The sequence below is a fragment of the Euphorbia lathyris genome, chromosome 9, assembly GCF_963576675.1.
Source record: "Euphorbia lathyris chromosome 9, ddEupLath1.1, whole genome shotgun sequence".
Lineage (NCBI taxonomy): Eukaryota > Viridiplantae > Streptophyta > Magnoliopsida > Malpighiales > Euphorbiaceae > Euphorbia > Euphorbia lathyris.
The window spans coordinates 13186336-13193606 of NC_088918.1; the positions used below are offsets into that span (position 1 = coordinate 13186336).

General features: G+C 34.1%; 1 non-coding gene across 1 annotated transcript; it reads left to right on the plus strand.

Annotated features, from left to right (window-relative positions):
* The first annotated feature begins 1364 nt into the window (after positions 1-1364).
* LOC136207727 (small nucleolar RNA R71) lies at positions 1365-1471 on the plus strand. Its single transcript, XR_010676856.1, has one exon. It is a non-coding gene; the product is annotated as a small nucleolar RNA R71 (small nucleolar RNA).
* Positions 1472-7271: the final 5800 nt, after the last annotated feature.

A 7271-nucleotide genomic window follows, 5' to 3' on the forward strand; every position in this document is an offset into this window, starting at 1 on the left:
CTTCAATTATACCATATGGTCTTTTAGTGGATTGATCCGCTAATTGCAAAACCATATTGGTACGTTTGATGTCTTCTTCTAAACCTAATTTTTCAAAAATAGACAATGGCATCAAGTTTATACTAGCTCCTAAATCGCAAAGACAACTTGGGAATTCCATATTTCCCAATGTACACGGAATGGTAAAGCATCCGGGATCTTTGAGTTTAGTAGGTAATTTGCTTGATACTATCGAACTACAATCTTCAGAAAGAGAAATGGATGAAATTCCTTCCCAACTAATCTTTTTTGAAATTAAATCTTTCAAGAATTTTCCATAGTTAGGAATTTGCGTAATTGCATCCATGAATGTTAAATTTATATGCAAATTTTTAAGTTTGTCTAAAAATGATAAAAGTTGTTTATCATGGTCCTTATTTCGGACCCTGTGTGGAAAAGGTGGTTTTGGTACAAAAGGTTTCGGATTAGAGTCAATTTTTGTATCTTTTTGTTTTAAAGTATCTTCTTTGGATTTTGGTAAATCATTTCCAGGTAAAGTTGAATTTCCGGGCATTTTCGGACCTAAGTAGTTTTTCCCTGAACGAAGAGTGATAGCCTTAACATGCTCTTTCGGATTTTCTTCTGTTTGGCTGGGAAGACTTCCCTCTTTGCGGGATGGAATTGATTTAGCAAGCTGTCCAATTTGAACTTCCAAATTATGGATGCTAGATGATTGGTTTTTGATAAGCTGATCGAATTTACTTTCGATCCGTTTAAAACCATCGTCTTGATTACTTACCTTTCCATTCATAGCATCTATAAATTTGTCGATTTTTGAAGATAAAGTGCTAATCGTATCTCTTGTTTGATTTTGATAATTATTTATACGATATTGATTAGCATTTGCATTATTATTATTATTACCATCTTTCCAATTAAAGTTAGGATGATTTCTCCATCCAGGATTATAAGTATTAGAATAAGGATTAGTAGTTTGGTTTTGTCCTTGGACAAAGTTTACCTGTTCTAACTCATTCATACCTTCATAATCAATGTCTCTCTAGATTGGATCATTAGGATCGCATGGTGCCATAAATTTATCAATTTTGTGCGATAAGGCAGAAAATTGGGCTTGTAACATTGCTACTGGATCAAGATTCATTATACCGTTAACCGATGATGTACCTGAGGATGATGGTTTCGCCGTTGGTATATGTCCATGCTCTGCGGGCCACATACTGCTGTTGATTGCCATTTCCTCCAAAAGTTCTCTTGCTTGGGCGGACGTCTTCTTCATAAATAACCCTCCAGACATAGCATCTAATGAACCTCTAATCGTAGGATTTAATCCATTATAGAATGTCTGCATTAAAAGTGCATCTGGCAGTTGGTGGTGTGGGCATAAACGTTGAAGTTCTTTAAAACGTCCCCAAGCTTCATAAAGAGTTTCATTATTATTTTGGGTAAAAGATGTCAACTCTTTGATGACTCTTGCGGTTTTTGCTAAAAGAAAATATTTTGATAAAAACGCTTGGGCTAATTGGTCCCAAGTTTCAAATGTTGCAGCAGGCATAGAAGTTAACCAAATTTTTGCCTTATCCTTTAAAGTGAAAGGAAAGAGGCGAAGTTTGATTGCTTCGGCTGTTACATCAGTAATTTTAAAAGTATCACAAATTTCTAAGAAATTTGTCAAATGTGCATTAGGGTTTTCGTTAGGTAGTCCATAAAACGTTACGTTGTTTTGCAACATATTAAGCAAATCAGGCTTAATTTCAAATTGATTTGCGTTTATACGGGGTCTAACTACACTATTAGTTACACCGGCCATTCCTGGCCTAGCATAATCCATAAGTGTCGGTGGATCGACCATATTTTCTGGCTGGACTACTTTGGTTTTTAAGGGTGTTTTGTCTTTGTTTTTGTTGTTTTTCTTGTTTTTCTTAAGTGTTCTTTCAATTTCTGGATCAAGAGGGTCTGGTGGTGTGCCCGAACTTCGCGAACTGCGCATGAACTTGAAATTGTTACACGAGCCAAACTACCTTCAAAACAAAATTGAAAACAAATATGTTATATAACTGAAAATAAATAAAATATAAAAATTATATAAAAATAATGTGTAAACCTAGATTCGAAAATAAAATACGAAAAATAAAAATTTTGTCAAAATTTTTGGCGTATCCCCGGCAACGGCGCCAAAAACTTGTTGAGCGATTTCCGCAAGTGCACGGTTTCGCTTGTAGTAATAAAAATATCGATCCCACAAGGATACGTTTTTTAACGAAAAACTTATTTTTGAATCTGTTAATTTCGAACTTGTTAGATTTACTATTGAATGTAAATGAAAAGTGAAATTTGTCTAATTGAATTTAGGAAATTGTTTAATTGAGTTTGTGGACTTTGAATACTTGAAAATGCTGGAATAAGATTTTATATTTAGAATATATCGATTGTTAGAAAGATCTTCTGATTTTAAGGGTGAATTTTACAAAACATGAACATTTAGAACTTTTTAGAAAAACGAATGAATTTATTCATTTGCATTAAGCAAAGAAAACAACTTAAACTTTGTATCAATTATGATGATGAAATAAATGACGGAACCTCTAATTAATTGGCTTTGAACGCGACAAAACCCTTTCGGGATAGTTGCCCTTACTCAAATTAAAACTCTTTCGAGATGATAATTTGCCTAAGTGTTCAACAAAGTTTCCTTATAATGATTTTGAATTCAACTGCGTATTAATGAAAACACCAGCCTCACTTATATTGGATTGGTTACCATAAGTGCTGCTTAACGATTTGTCGAATAGAACGGACTTTATTAGATGAAATATAAATTGATACAAGTTTACAGAGAACAAGGAGCATCGAGTTCTTCGAGGGCGTGCAAGTGAACGGCTTGATCGATTCCTTTCCTTGGGTTTCCTAAGAGGTTGTCAGGCTCAGGGGCGAACACTTTGCTCAATCTTCTCGCTGTAACTTCGTAATAGGGATTCGGTCGGCCACTACCATGATACAAACTAAAACTGGAACAATGTCTAAACGCTACTGAGTTGTAATTAAACTATAAACAATATGTGTACCCCATCTTGTTTTGTACAGAATCTAATTTCTAACTCTCGAAAGGTTTTACTTAGAACTTAGACATAAGTTCTACGCTCTGATTCTATATCTATATTATAACATTTCATTGCATTTTTTCTCAACATCAACTCTTTATTTATAGATGTTGAAGGGTTGTGTTTGAAGTGATGTATCCGTTGGTTAAGAGTCGTGTCCGTTGTGAAAGGACGTCTTTATCCACTTAAACGAACGCGTTTCTTGGATTTCAACATGTGTAAAATGCATTTGGTAAATTTTCTGCACTTACCGAGGATAGGAATCCTCGGCCGTGAATGACGTAGCATTAAGTTGAACGTTGGACGAAGGGGAGAAATGGCTAAACCACGCGTGTCGCGGTCGCGGGTGGTGGATTCGCGGTCGCGGCTTGGTGAGTTTTCTGTTTCTTTGCTTTCGTTCGTGTCCTCGACTTGGTGCTTTCGATTTACGTCGTCTTTGACTCCTTTTGTAGGATTTTTCTTCTGTTTTAGATCCTTTTTCGTTCCTATTTGGATTTTACTAAATATTTAGGTACCTTGCAAGAAAGAAAGATATTCGAGAGTAAAAGTAATCTAAACAGATATAAATAACACGAATTTGTAATAAAAATGATGTAAATGTTAATGATATTTTAGGTATATTTTGGGCTTAACAGGTAGCTCAAGATTAGCTTTAAGAAATTGACTTGTGTATTTTGTATGCTGACCATTTATATCATCTTAAGCATCTTTTCATTCACATTGTTTTTCATAAGTGATGCTTACTATTATACTATATGTTGATCTGTCTAAAATTGAACAAACAAATAAATTCAAATTAAAAATATACTCAGTACACATTAACTCTGATACATCCGCACATAAACTCTAATACCAAAACTATTCATGTATCAAACTGAGTAAACATTGAACTCTTCTGAAAGTTGACCTAGGCTCATCTGAATTAGATCTTAGAAGGTCTAGAATTGAACTAAGTCAGTATAAACAAGTCTTCCCTTATTACTCAATTAAATCTTAGAAGGTTTAGGGTTAAGTTAAGACAATATATACAACCCTTACGGGGGAGTAATTTCAGAAGAATAAAAAGTAATTCAATCATGGGAATTTCAATACTGAGTTCCATAAATTAAATATTTTGCCAACATCAAAATGGGGGAGTTTGTTGAAACACCTTTCCACAAGATTTTGATTTGACAAAATCATTTAAGTTTAATCCATGATTAAGAGACAATTAAATTTAAGTGCTTTGATTTAATTGTACTAATTCGTTTGTTCAATATTGAGTATAATCATAAATGCAAAAGGAAATAAAAATTAAGACAGGACAAAGTCAGCATGAGAACACAACACAAGCTGAGTGAAGAGCAACTCAGCACAAGAGAAGATAAGTCATCTTCAAAACAACAGCTTAAGAATGAAGCTGAGTGGAACGAAGCTCAGCATAAAAGAAGTCTGCTTCAGAACTAGATCTTGCAGAACGAAGCTGATCATGGAAGCTGAGTGAAAAAGAACTCAGTATGAGATTTGGTGACAATCAAAGACAATGACTATCGAAGTGAAGCTGAGTGATCTTCAGGACAGCATGAACGATCCGTTAGCTAAAAGACAAATCCTACAACTGTCTGCACCAATAATTGAAGCCTTGGAATTACGCAAAAGCCAAATTCCGAGATGCATGGGTCAACCGTTCGTTGCTAAAAGACAAACTGCCGCAAGAAGACAAAGCCTGTAGGAAGAAGACAAGCCTGACATCTGAAGAAATCAGAAAACAAGATTGGCCTGCACATCTGAAGCTGACCAGAAGTTTGTCCCCCAAAAGAGCCGTTTTGGAATCAACGGATAAATCAAATTCAAATCATTTGATCCTCAAAATACAACTATAAAAGGACAAGCAATTCTCTTAGATGATTGCCGAATTACAGAATATACAAGAGAGAAAAATACAAGCTCAAAGCACTCAAAAACAAGAAAGGAATCTTACACCAACTTTCTATTCATGTGTAAATGCTAGATTGATTGTTTTGTAATCATCTAAAGTGTTCTTTATCTGAAAAAGAGCAAATTGTATCAATTGTGAATTGAGAGTGTAGCACTTAGTAGGAGTTGAGTAGACGAATAGAGGAAGGTACTCTTGCATATTCAACTGCCTTGTAACCGGTTTGTGCTCTACCTTTAAAGAGCTCAGTATTGGATTCTAAAAGCCCGGAGGAATCTGAGGACTGGACGTAGGCGGAGAGGCCGAACCAGGATAAGTCATACTGAGTAATTTCTAACTCTCTTAATATATATATATATATATATATGTGTGTGTGTGTGCATGTGTTGCTTGTTATATTTACTCAGCATATAAACTGTTTAAAGCTGACACTGAGTAAATTAGAGTGCTGAGTTGGAAGCTGACCACAAAAGTGTCAATTCCCAACTCACAAGTGAAACAGTCTTAGTCAACATCTGACTAAAACTGTCTTACACTAAGATCGGCCAAGCTGACCAAAGCTGAGTTAATAAACTCACTAAAATTATCAAGTCAGCAAGATTAATTAGCGAAAAAGTTACATTAGTTCCTAACCCCCTCTTGGAACTAATCACACGGGACCAACAAAGAATTCATCCTGGGTGTATTCATACCATATTATAGGTTATTCAAAATTAAGGATTAATTAAAAGATGTTGTAATGAAAGGTTAACTCTAATACTAACTAGAAAAAATTTCAGTTTAATATGTCTGAATGAATGATGATATGTTTATTGATGATACGTAAGGAATATGTGTGATAATTTTATTTGGATATACAACTTGTTGGGTGTTGTTAATGAGTTACAAAATTAGCTTATTAAAATTATAATAAATCCAATTTGGATTTTATTTTTTATTAAAATTATAATAATAATTTTTTTAATACAAATTATATTAATTCTGATTCTGATCATTAGATAATCAAACAGTTCCAAATAGGAATAGCAACGGGTACTCAATCCGCGGCTATCCGGCACTATCCAGCCCTAATGGGACTATCTGTACCCTGTATAAAAGGGTGTAGGACGGATATGGGAAGACCCCCAGGGTACCCGCTATCCGCTATCTGTCATAAATTTTTTATATATTAAAAAATATTATTGTGTTTTAGATATAAGATGTGAGATTTGAATACCAACCTTTTGTTCTTCGCTCATTAAGTGATACTACTAAGCTACTTTAATTTTATTGATTAAGGTTCAATTTGTTCAAATCTTAGATGGATGATTTATTAAATTTATACTTTGTTAAATTTGGAATATTTTTTGTTTTATTTATTGATTCTTAACGGATAAGGGTACCCGTGGGTACCTGTGAATTAAATAAGAAGAGTATGGGATGCAAAACATATATCTGTTAGGGTAATAGAAAGGGTACGGGTAATTAAAAAATAAACAGGAGGGTTTGGGATTAACACTACCCGCGGGTACCCTACCCATTGCCATCCCTAGTTTCAAAGGGAATAGATTCTGATTCCAGATTGAACCAAACAGACTAAATAAATAGTCATTCCGATTTCGATTCTGATTCCGTCACATTCATTCCAATTCTGAAGGTTAAACCAAACGCATATTACCTTATAATAAAATTAGTTTCTGATTCAAAAGCAAAAAACTCATAGGGTGGTTTTAACCGCCCCTAAAAATTGAATAGTACTATTCCTAAAGGTAATGTAGGGGCGGTACAAGTTCGTCGCTAATTTTCACTTTACCTCGCCTGTGATTTCGTCGTTAATTTGTAGCTCCGTTTTTTTTCGACAGATTTTGGGCGGTAAAAACCGCCTCTAGAGTTGGCAGTTACACATGAAAAATTTTGTCGTTAAAATTGGTTTTTTTTGTGGTGCCAGAGTCAGCCTTGAATGTGTGTAGGAAGTGCAATTGTACAGAGCTTCCAAATAGAAGCACTATAAAGATTTTTATGATAATGATAGTCACAGTTCTGTTTTAAGAGTTAAATTTTTTTACGAATTATTTTACCAAAATAGAAAAAGAATAATGCTATTGAATTATTTTGAAACATTTTGATTGTTTTCCAAATGAATGTATTACTTATATGATATTATTGACTATACTAGTTACAGTTGCATCTGCAGAAAAGAGTTTCTCAAAATTAAAGTCGTATTTATAATCAAACTTGTCCAATTGTAAAACATAACCATAATTGGGATTTTTTACCCC